Below are 12,855 nucleotides of genomic sequence, written 5' to 3'. Positions count from 1 at the left end.
AGCCTATGATCCAAATCCTAGAGTTTGTGATGAGAGGCACAATTGAAGCTTGATTCACTCTTGGGTATTCAAATGAAGTTTAAGAGTGTTAGGATTGATAGTTTGTATGTTTAGAACACCCATATTTATACGAAAAACAAAATATGACGGTTCAGTGGCATTACGGTAATTCCAGCAAAATTCCAAACGGCTCTTTTTCAGACCGTTGGAGTGTTCTCGGAGTTCCGAGAATAATTCTCGGAGTTCCGAGAAAAAATCTCGGAGTTCCGAGAAGCCACACAGAAGTTGGAAAAAGTCTACTGGACCATTTCTCGGAGTTCCGAGAATAATTCTCGGAGTTCCGAGAATTCTCAGAGTTCCGAGAAAAACTCTCGGAGTTCCGAGAAGCCTATGCAGAGCAGATTTTCAATTCTGTTTTTGGGCTTCCAGTTCTCAACCAAGATGGGATTGCTATGAGGGTTCCAAGGTGTTGGAACTCCACAAATACAATCACTTGTTTATTTAGGGTGTGTGAGATTACTTTAATTATGCCTCTAAAAACCTAATCTATGTTTGGATCAATTACATTCTAAAAGACAAAAAATGGTCTTCAATATTAATTTCTTCATGTCTTCAAGTCTTCATGACTTCTTGCTTGATGACTTTGGCCTTCCAATTAGTGGTCCAATGTGGGCTTCTTGTCCTTCAATCCAAGCATCCTTGATCTTACTTTATCAAGATCTACAACTTAGACAAACAAACACATTAGTGATAAATGATCACTTGTGTATTGGAATCATCAAAACAAGATGGGAATGCCAAGGTAAAAACCATTGGGCTTACAATCTCCCCCTTTTTGATGATGACAAGCACACGAGATTTTACAAATCAAAGCATATACTCTTTTCACATTTTTCTTACACTACTCTAGATTCTTCTCCCCCTTTGTCATCAACAAAAAGAAGGGGTAAGAAAAACAAGGGTTTAAAATTTACAATTTTAAAGCTCCCCCTTTTTCAAAGAAAAATTCAATTTTAACTCCCCCTAGTTAAAATAATTTTACAATACAAGATGGGTTATAAAAAAAAACATACAAATGAAATATATTCAATTTTAAGTTCAAAAACCCCTAATCTACACAATATGAATAACATCATATGGGGGTTTTGGGAACCCAAGATTTCTTGGTCCCACATCTAGCCCTACTCTTGGATGCACATTGGAATTGGTAATGACCATTCATTCCACAAAAATGGCATCTAACAAGAGGGTTAGATACACTAGTCCTATCATGATAAGCATGTTGAGGTCTAAGATTAGTTTTACTTAGGATTATGTCAATAATTTTATTTCCATTTAGAAATCCATGTAAACATAATCTAAGTCTTTCATTTTCATTATGAAGATGGGATGTTTGAACTAAAAGCTCATTTCTTTCATCTTCATAAGAATTGGAGGAGCTTGCCATATTTTGAAATTTTAAAAGTTGGCAAGTTTTCTCATCCAAACTACCCTTAAGGGTATTAATCTCAAGTTTATGCTTTTCAAGTGTAACTTGTTCTTGAGATATGGAAGAAGATAAATCACTTTTCAAAAATTCAAGTTCTTTTTCTAACTTTAAAATGGATTTTTTAAGAACTTTGTTTTTGGAAATTTGGGTATGCAAGGTTTCACATAATTCATCATAAGGTATGCTATCACTTTTACTACTAGATGAAGAATATGAGGGGTTAGAGTTTACCTCAACTTCATGGGTGAATGTCATGAAGCAAAGATCATCTTTTTTATTTTCTTCCTCTTCACTTGAGCTTTTGCCCGATGTGCTTAACGCATCCCAACCGGCGGCAAGAGCCTTATGCTTCTTCCAATCCTTCTTACCCTTGTACTTAGAGGAAGTTGATTTTAGAAGTGGACAATCCGGTCTTTTGTGTCCTATCTTCTTGCAATTGAAGCATCTTAAGGCTCCATCAACATCACTTTCTTCTTTCTTTTTCTTATCTTTCTTATGCTTCTTTCTCCACAAGCTCTTGAATCTTCGTAAAGCTTCTTCTTCGTCACTATCCGCTTCACTTGATGAGTCTTCCTTGGAAGCCTTGAGTGCTAGGGATCTAAATTCCCTCTCCTTCTCCTTTGGCTTCTTTTCCTCTTGTCGGCTAGTAAGGAGCATCTCATGGGTGATGAGAGATCCTACAAGCTCCTCTATGGTTAGCGTCTTGAGATTTTTTGACTCTTGAATCGCGGTCACCTTTGGATCCCAATGGGGAGGAAGAGACCTAAGTAACTTACTCACAAGCTCATCGTTAGGATAAGATTTACCAAGATTAGCTAGTTCGTTAGAAATAATAGAAAAACGAGTATACATTTCCGAAATACTCTCGTTTGGACTCATTCTAAACATTTCATACTTGCTCTTTAACAAGTTTATTTTGGAATCCTTGACTTGTGATGTTCCCTCATGGGTAGTTGCAAGGGTATCCCAAATAGTCTTGGCGGAATCAAAAAGAGCAACTCTATTAAACTCCTCGGTAGCTAAGGCACAAAACAAGGAATTTATTGCTTTGTAGTTCAAATTAGCTTGCCTTTTCTCTACCACATTCCATTCTTCAAAAGGTTTGGAAGGTACATTGTATCCATTTTCAACAATGTACCAAAGTTCCACATCTATCAAAAGAAGATAGATGCGCATCCTTGTTTTCCAATGTCCATAGTTTGACCCATTGAAGAAAGGAGGTCTAGTTGTGGAATGGCCTTCCGGAAGTCCGGTTCCAATTTGGTGTGCCATTTCACAATTAGAAGTTGCCAAATAAAATCTTTCCCTAGTTAGATTTTGAAATAACTTTCACAAAAAATTTTAAAATCTTTTAAGAGCCAAGGCTCTGATACCAAGTGAAAATCCGATATAAGGGGTCCCAAGTTATAATAGAAATGACAACTATGAGGAGGGAGAATATGGTTGTTTAAGAAAACTAGAATTTACCAATTTGAAAAACTTAAACCGATTAAGAGATCAAAAACAATATTTTAAGCATACAAGTTAAATCTAATGGTGCAATACAAATGAAAGAGCAAAGAGATAGAAAGAGTGCACCCGAGATTTAAAGTGGTTCGGTCCTCAAACCCGAGGCCTACTCCACTCCACCAACCAAACCCGTTGATGGCTTCACTATTTGATCTTCTTAACCTTGGCGAAGATCGGTGCCAATTACAATTGCTTTAACCTTGGTGGCAATCCTCACCACGGAGAAAAAGGGCTCCGCTTCTCCGAATACTCGCCCGAATACAAATCTTGAAAGATGAAAGAAAGAACTAAAAAATCCCTTCACAAGGGTTACAAAAGATGTACAATTGAGAGCCTATGATCCAAATCCTAGAGTTGGTGATGAGAGGCACAATTGAAGCTTGATTCACTCTTGGGTATTCAAATGAAGTTTAAGAGTGTTAGGATTGATAGTTTGTATGTTTAGAACACCCATATTTATAGGAAAAACAAAATATGACCGTTCAGTGGCATTACGGTAATTCCAGCAAAATTCCAAACGGCTCTTTTTCAGACCGTTGGAGTGTTCTCGGAGTTCCGAGAAAAAATCTCGGAGTTCCGAGAAGCCACACAGAAGTTGGAAAAAGTCTACTGGACCATTTCTCGGAGTTCCGAGAATAATTCTCGGAGTTCCGAGAATAATTCTCGGAGTTCCGAGAAAAACTCTCGGAGTTCCGAGAAGCCTATGCAGAGCAGATTTTCAATTCTGTTTTTAGGCTTCCAGTTCTCAACCAAGATGGGATTGCTATGAGGGTTCCAAGGTGTTGGAACTCCACAAATACAATCACTTGTTTATTTAGGGTGTGTGAGATTACTTTAATTATGCCTCTAAAAACCTAATCTAGGTTTGGATCAATTACATTCTAAAAGACAAAAAATGGTCTTCAATATTAATTTCTTCATGTCTTCAAGTCTTCATGACTTCTTGCTTGATGACTTTGGCCTTCCAATTAGTGGTCCAATGTGGGCTTCTTGGCCTTCAATCCAAGCATCCTTGATCTTACTTTATCAAGATCTACAACTTAGACAAACAAACACATTAATGATAAATGATCACTTGTGTATTGGAATCATCAAAACAAGATGGGAATGCCAAGGTAAAAACCATTGGGCTTACAGACCCACCTTGGTTTCCTCTTTTGTTATACACGTTTCCTCACAAACAGCATGCTATTTTGGCTCTCATGTTGGGCTTAAAAAATTATGTTTTATATTACAAGTGCATGCAAGCCGTGGGACCCACTTATACACTTGGATAGCAGCCCAACGTTTTCACATTCCAATTTAAAATTAGCAAGAATTGCAAGAAGTGGGACACATATGGAAGTTTATTTTTTAACAAGGCAGCACACCCACGTTTTGGCATATTGCCAATTTCAAAACAGAGCAACTCACGTTTTTGAGTTTCCAAATCAACTCTCCTGTTGCTAAACACATACTTGGGGCTACCTTGATGTCTAAATACATGCATGCAACTTTCTATTTTAGCCACAATCAGCCCACGTTTTGCATGGTTTGAAAATAATATTTTTCTTATGTAATACATAAGCATGGCGTGTGGGACCCACTTTTGGAATTGTTTGAATTTGATAGTGAGTGAAACTTTTTGGCTTTCTTATTCTTACCCAAACTCTAAACAGGTAATATGGAGATATTATGATTACGGACTACTAATTTGGGAATTGGTGTGCATTATTTTCTCTCATATTATTTTTTTTTAGTACTTATATTTTACCCACTGTGAAGAGCCAAAATAGATGGATCGGATTTGTTTTCCTTAGATTTGGGATCTAATTGCAGTAACATTGGGAGATTCTTTCATTCCAAGCAAGACAAAGAAAGAAAACAGCAATTTTCCTATTCGGCTGATTTTTTTTTGGGAATGATTCCATTGAACCTCTTTTTCTAATATTTAAAAGAAGAAAGGGGGAAAAGCAAGTGGGGCACACCATGAAGGAGAGAAAGTTGCCAAAATCCCACCCATTTCTACGTAAGAGAAGAGGAAAAAGTCAACAAAAATGGTCCAAATTAACATGACAAGGTACAAAGTTGCTGAAATTGTAAATAGAAAGAGATTCCCTCCATATATTGGTGTAAAAAAATAACAAAGAGCTCTAGACATTCTCTTTTTTCATTCTCTCTTTCTCTCTACCACTCTCAAGCTCTCTCTCTTTTAGGTTTTCTAGTTCTCTCTTGATTATTTTCAAGTTCTTTTCAACTCTTAATCCAAGGCATCATCATCCACCATTCAAACTCAAGGTGACATTAAAGCTTGAAGGAGGAAGATTCAACCAAAGATTGGAGGAGAAAAAGAATAAGTTCTTTTTATTTTTGTTATTTATTTTCAAGTTCAAGTTGATGTACTTTTGTTTCAATTCAAATTAGTGGAGAGTTTATTTTTCTTTTAGTTTTCTTTTTAAGTAATTATATATGGCACTCTTTCTCCTATCTATCTCTTTTATTTTCGTTTTTCTTCCTTTCTTCATGAATAACTAATTCCTAATTACTTAGGGTGTAGTTGAACCCATGGGGAAGGAGAAATATTTATAATTAAATCAATCTACTCAATTGAAAAATTGTGTAGGATTTTGTGTTTGGAAAATCCCAATCATTCATGCCATTGGTTTTCCCCTTTCGTATGAATGATTATTGATTAACAAATATAAAGTTCTATATAATCAATGTAAATTGGAGAGTGGATTTGATTAATTACTTATAAGGAATGACATCCCTTTGATCTTATTCCTTTTTGACTAGTTAATCAAATTTTCAACCCAATTCAATAGTTGTTTTAATTAATCAATTTAATCGAAACCCATGGTGGATTGTAACCCTAAGTAATCCTTTATATTGAATTAAGGTTTTTACACTATTCCAAATTACGTTTGCAATTTTCCAATTCACTTAAGCCCTTAGAATTTGGTTTTGTAATTAAATTAGATAAGTAGTTAATAGAGATCATTAAAATTTGGTACACTTTGCCTAAATTAGGATTTTAAATAAAAAATATCTTAGTTGAATTTGATTCTTAGATTGAATAGAATATACGCTTATAATAGAATATACGCTTATATATAGTGTTGGCTCCGAGGTCTAAGTCCACGGAAATCCTGAGTCCATTCCAGGCAACATTATATCATAGCTAGTATTCTGATCGGTAAAAGAATAGGATTGACAACTAGATTTCTCTTCCCTGAGTTCGACCCGTATTTTTACGATCCGTGCACTTGCGGCGGTTATTTAATTTCTCAAACATCTGTCTTTTTGTTGAGTCTATGCCAACTCTTGCTTCAAGGTTGGAAAGTCTAGTCATGTCATTAATAATTCAGAATATGTATTGTTTGTCAGTCGTCTTATCGAGTCAATGTCCAATCTTCTGTTAAGTCTGATGTAGAGCCCATTGAGGGGCGTCAAAAAGTTACTGATGTACTTACAATTTTCAATTCAATAAAATTGTTGATTTCGTATCATTGATATTCTATGATTCACTCGTAGATTTATTGTTTAAATAACTAAAGACACCTCCTCGGATGAGGTGCAGATGAAATTTCTCTCGAGATCTGAAAAGGGTCAAACGAGAGGAAGAGCGGCGAGCATAACCACTCAAAGAGGAAATCGAAGCTGGTGATAGTGATATCGAAATCCGAGACTCGAGAAAGATGGATTGGCAAAACTTTATCTCCCAATGAGCGCGAACAATTGATAAACCTGGTTAGAGGGATTCGAGGTAGTCTTGCTTGATCCTATAAGGATAAACCAGGGGAATGCCCTGTTGTGATAAAAAGCCGGACTCAATCAGCTTTAGACATTAAATCGGAAAGTAAGAAATTCAAGAGAGATGAATATTAGATATTCAGTGGAGCTGATGAGAGATTGAGAGAAGACTTTTAGAAAATGAAGTCATAGACTTAGCCCTAAAAGAATACTTGGGCAGCATGTATTCAATGAGATTCCGAGGTGGAATATTTCAAGAGTAGGGACAGTTCTTTTATCCAAAAGAAAGAGAGCATCCAAAAGAAAGAAAAGTACGAGAAAAGACAAGAAAGAGAAGGGAATGTGTCCCCATATCAATTCTTTTGGAAATATCAAAGACTCAGATGATGGACTCGATGAGATAGATTGAATATGAAAATCGTCTTCAACATTTGATTGGAGTGTTGTGGTTGAGGTTTTGCCAGAAAACCGCCAGACTTTTCGACAAAAATATTCAAAGCCATTGAACCTTAAGCATTCAAAAGCTTGCACACAAAATACACCAGCTGGCCATACTCAGACATTTGAACCTTTATAGCCAAAATCCTAACGTTTGAAATCCATTTGTAAACCGTTTGGGCCAAAAAGTCAAATCAAACCATTTCTTTTAACCACATTATAAATCAGGGGCATTTTTTTAAGAAGTCTGAACTACGTTATGACCAGATCCCCACCTCTTCAGGGGTACCTAGGCAACTTAACTTATTCAGGTTCAGTCAACCTTGGGATGAAAGTTCAATTTTACCCTTTCAAAATTTTGAAGCTAAAAGCTATGCTATTCTTTGTTAAACCCCAAAACGAACTATGCGGACCTGATCCTCCTTTTTTGGGGTATGTAGGCAATCTGGCAAGACTAGATTTGGTCCAAATCCTTAGAACCTTAAGTATCCAGCCCCTTTGAACCCAAGTCCACCTAGAAAGCCCTTCTGGTGATACAAGCAAAGGTTCAAGGCAATTGAAGATAAAAACAGAAGGAAAAGAAAAGAACGAGAGTCTGAAGACCCACTAGGTTTAAAACTCGAAAGGGCGGCCTTGATAAAGTCATGTATTTGTTAAGTCAACAACCAAAGGAGTTGGCTTATGCAAAAGCAAGGGTAGCAGTTTACGAGATTGAAAAACCTGAGAAAAAAATCCAATCAGAAGGCAAAGACTTTACATAAAGAGTGAGTTGATGCGATGCAGAAGGAGTTCCTCAATTATGAAGAACTCAGAAATTCGAGTAGTGCAAGTAATTCTAAAAATCAGACAGGAGATTTTCTCAGTTTCTTAGAGAAGTAGCAGAGGCAGAAAGAAAATGAGAAGTTGAAAGGTGGAGCTTAAGCTCCACTCCTCGCTAACATCCCTCAGCTTTGTCTCTCATCCTCATCTCATTAATGCCATTCCAAGCTGCTCTTCTCTATTTCTTTGTGTGAAGTATGAATTGAAGGTCTGATGATAAAATAAAGCAAGAAAATGGATTTGTGACTGCTGTATGAGAAGCTGCTTTAACTTCCAAGGACAAGTGAGTTGCAGAGAAGAAAGAAAAGGAGAAGAAAAGACAGTTGTAAGGGCAGATCTCCACCTCCATTAAACCTTGCTGAAATCAGCTAAGGTGCAAGTATTCCAAAATGCTGGCGATCGAGCTCTTCTCTGGAACATTCTCTGAGAATCCAGAGGTCTTCGACCAATAGAGCTATCAATTGCAATAAAAAGAAATTGCTCTCTGTGTTCCAAATGCTACCTTTTTTGAGTAAAGAGTAGAAGTTCGAGGATTGCAAAAATGACTTGAAGCAGAAGAGAGAAGGCATGAATTCCTGCATTTCAAATAGGTCTTTTAGTCTCTAGATTTTTGTCCACTATCATCAACAACTCAGGTAATTCGTTTCCCTCCTCTTTAATTCATGTTTAATGTGTGGTTCTTGCTGATTTGGGTAGTTTAGATCCGCATTTGGTTTGTTTATAATCACTGTTTATAGTCAAAATTGTTTGGTTCTTCAAATCCAACATGGTCTGATTGCGGAAATTCAAGCGGATAGATCCCATATTTGATCCCAGCTCTTAAGGCTTAGTTTAGGGTCGATTGATCATTTCTATCTTAATAGTTAACCTGATTAAATCCTCATGAGTAGTGATTGGGCATCTCATCGTAAAAGAAGGGAATATTTGTCCCCAGCTTTTTCTTTATATCAACCACTTCAGATGAGTTTAACTATCTCTTACATTACCAGTTGCTGGCCCGAGTGGAAGGAGAATACCAAAATACCTACTCTTCATTTTAGCATGTCCAATCCAGCTTAAAGTACCTTGACTTTGTATCACAATTGGTCAGTTTAGATGGTAGATGTAGTGCTTGATCAGCCATTCACTTGAATTTCAGACTTAGCATGTCAACCAAACAGGTTTTGAATCCCCATACCGTCTGTTTCAATTCTCTAAAGTTAGGCTTAGATTGGATCCGATTGGTTCCAAACACTTAACGTTTGATGCAAATACTTTATTACATCGAAGAGAGAAACAGAATCCTATTCCCAACTTGAGTTTCACATTGATACTGATCTTTCGAGATAAATTGGGGTGGTTTGTGGGCAAGGGCTTGGATCATCTTCTTCTTCTATGTCTATTCAAGATCTCCATCGTAGACCTTAAAAGATAAAATTCATCTCCATTGCCCCAAAGTCATTCGTGAAATGGTACCTAAAACACTGGCTGCGAATGTGAGTCTCAGTACAATGGAGGTCATTTCTAACTATATGCTGCACACATGAAGGGAAACAACAAAGTGGGTATTGACTTAGAGGAAGGGAACTGCAAGGATGTCTCAACAATGAATATTTAGGACATCCAAATCACCAAGTTCTTTGCCGTCAAGTTTATTGCAGATGCTTCTTGCACTATTCTTTGGGTGGATCAGATTATAATGGCGAATCATTCAGCAGGCAATGGTGGAGCTCATCATGCCACAGACACTGCTCCTAAGGGTGATCAGCCTGTAAAGGTCCAGGCTATTGAAGTCCCTACCATTTCAGTAGATGAACTGAAGGAAATTACAGAAAACTTTGGTAAAAAATTCTTTAATTGGAGAAGGTTCGTGTGGAAGAGTGTATTATGGAAGCCTTAGAAATGGGCAAGTTGCAGCCATAAAAAAATTAGATGCCAACAAGTTTGCTACTATGGGTTCCTTTCATGACATTCTTCATGGGTGAAAAGGCGTCAAGGGAGCACAACCAGGTCGAGTTCTATCATGGACACAATGGGTGAAAATTGTTGTCGGAGCAACAAAAGGGCTTGAATACTTACATGAAAAGGCTTAGTTGCACACAATCCATTGTGATATTGAGTCTAGTAATGTACTACTGTTTGATGATAATGTTGCCAAGATAGCTGATTTTGACTTGTCAAATCAAGCTCCTGACATGGCAACACGCCTTCATTCGACTCGTGTTCTTAGAACTTTCGGTTATCATGCTCCAGAATATGCAATGACTGGACAGCTGAATTCAAGGAGTGATGTTTACAGTATTGGTGTTGTTCTTTTGGAGCTCTTGACTGGCCGTAAACATGTTGATCATACATTACCACGGGACAGCATAGTCTTGTGACATGGGCAACATTGAGACTTAGTGAGGATAAGGTAAGGCAGTGTGCTGATACAAGGCTGGAAGGAGTATACCCTCCCAAGGCAGTTGCGAAGATGGCGGCCGTTGGTGCCTTGTGTGTGCAATATGAAGCTGATTTCCGGCCAAATATGATTTCCGGGCAAATATGACCCAATTGTATTAAGACGAGATTGCTTGGATTGAGGCCAAGAAACTCTCATTGGACCACATTAGGAAGGCCAAAGACATCGGAGATCCAAGACGCATGAAGACTTGAAGCATCGCAATTGAAGATCGAAGTCGTTTTAGAATGTAAAGATCCAATCCTAGTTTAGGTGTTTAGAGGCATAAATAAAGTAAATAAACACAAACCCTAAAATATTTAAGAGATTGTCCTTGTGGTGTTCCAACACTTTGGAACCCTCATAACAATCCCAACTTGGTGTAGAGTTGGAAGCCCAAGAAACAGAATTGAAAATCTGCTGGAAATAGGCTTCTCGGAACTCCGAGAGATTCCTCGGAGCTCCGAGAAATGGTCCAGTAACATTTTTTCAACTTCTGTTCGTATTCCCGGAACTCCGAGAAATTCTCGGAACTCCGAAAAAATCTCTTGGAACTCCGAGACCACTATTTCGAGAAGAAATTATAGCCGTTGGGAATTTTGCAAGATTTACCACTATGCCCTTCAAACGGTCATATTTGGTTTTTATATATATATGGGTATTCTAAACTTTCAAATTATCAATCCTAACACTCTAAAAACCTATTGGAATATCCTAAGAGTGAATCAAGCTTGTTTATGCCTCTCATCCTCTAGAATTAGGATTTGGATCATAGGCTCAAATTTGTACATCTTCTACAAACCTTGTAAAACCCTTGTGAGGGATTTTTTATTTTTTTCTTTCTTTATCAAGACGATTGTATTTGGGCGAGTGTTCGGAGAAGCGGAGCCCACTCTCCGTGGTGAGGATTGCCACTAAGGTTAAAGGCAATTGGAATTATAATCGGCACCGATCTTCGCCGAAGTTAAGAAGTTCAAATAGTGAAGCCATCAACGGGTTTGGTTGGTGGAGTGGAGTAGGCTTCACATTGGAGGACCGAACCACTTTAAATCTCGGGTGCACTCTCTCTTATCTCTTGCTTTACATTTGCATTGCACTTAGGATTTAACTTGTGTGCTTAATTTTTATTTTTGATCTCTTAATCTTCAAATTGGGTTAGAGTTTTCAAAAGATTAAAACTTGTTAGGAACCTAATTTTACGTCCTCGTAAGTTGCCATTAGAATAAGTACTCGGGCCTACCCTTGGAATTTCACTTGGTATCAGAGCCTTGGCTCTTAAAAGATTTTCTTTTCTTAAAATCTTTGGTAAATTTTTTTAAAATATTTTAACAAGAGAAAGATCATAAGATCATTGGCAACTTTCTAATTATGAAATGGCAAACATAAATGGAACCGGACTTCCGGAGGGCCATTCAACAACTAGACCTCCTTTCTTTGATGAGTCCAACTATGAACATTGGAAGACAAAGATGCGCATCTATATTCTTTCGATAGATGTAGAGCTTTGGCATATTGTTGAAAATGGATACACTTTGCCTTCCAAGCCATTTGAAGAATGGAATGTTGTAGAGAAAAGGCATGTAAATTTAAATTACAAAGCAATAAACTCTTTGTTTTGCGCCTTATCTACGGAGGAGTTTAATAGAGTAGCTCTTTTTTATTCCGCCAAGGTTATTTGGGATACTCTTGCCGTTACCCATGAGGGAACATCACAAGTCAAGGATTCCAAAATAAACTTGTTAAAGAGCAAATATGAAATGTTTAGAATGGGTCAAAATGAAAGTATTTCTGAAATGTATACTCGATTTTCTAAAATATCAAATGAATTAGCTAATCTTAGTAAATCTTATCCTACTGATGAGATTGTGGGTAAGTTGCTTAGGTCACTTCCTCCACATTGGGATCCAAAGATCACCGCCATACAAGAATCAAAGGATCTCAAGACGCTAACTATGGAGGAGCTTGTAGGATCTCTTATCACTCATGAGATGCTCTTCACTAGCCGACAAGAGGAGAAGAAACCAAAAGAAAAAGAAAAAGAGAGTAGATCCTTAGCACTCAAGATGAAAGCGGGCTCATCTTCCTCAAATGAAGTGGATAGTGATGAAGAAGAAGCTTTGAGAAAATTCAAAAGCTTATGTAGAAAGAAGCACAAAAAAGATAAAAAGAAGAAGAAAGAAGAAAGTGAAGTAGGAGGAATAAGGTGTTACAATTGTAAGAAGACGGGACACAAAAGACCGAAGTGTCCACTTCTCAAGTCATCTTCCTCGAAGTACAAGGGAAAGAAGGATTGGAAGAAGAACAAGGGTCTTGTAGCCGCTTGGGATGCGTCAAGCACGTCGGGCAAAAGTTCAAGCGAAGGGGAAGCTAATAAGGATGATCGTTGCTTCATGGCACTCACTCATGAAGAAGAGGTAAATTCTAACCCCTCTTGTAATTCATCAAGTAG

The 12,855-nt window shown here is 37.5% G+C and overlaps 1 pseudogene; it reads left to right on the top strand.

Moving 5' to 3' along the window:
- Positions 1-9,665: 9,665 nt before the first annotated feature.
- On the top strand, positions 9,666-10,514 carry LOC143855462 (pto-interacting protein 1 pseudogene; annotated as a pseudogene).
- The last annotated feature ends 2,341 nt before the right edge of the window (positions 10,515-12,855 follow it).

This window comes from Tasmannia lanceolata, unplaced genomic scaffold, assembly GCF_043159265.1.
Source record: "Tasmannia lanceolata isolate RefF3 unplaced genomic scaffold, GAP_Taslan_0.1 ptg000021l, whole genome shotgun sequence".
Classification (NCBI taxonomy): domain Eukaryota; kingdom Viridiplantae; phylum Streptophyta; class Magnoliopsida; order Canellales; family Winteraceae; genus Tasmannia; species Tasmannia lanceolata.
This window is presented reverse-complemented; position numbering and strand designations above follow the sequence as displayed.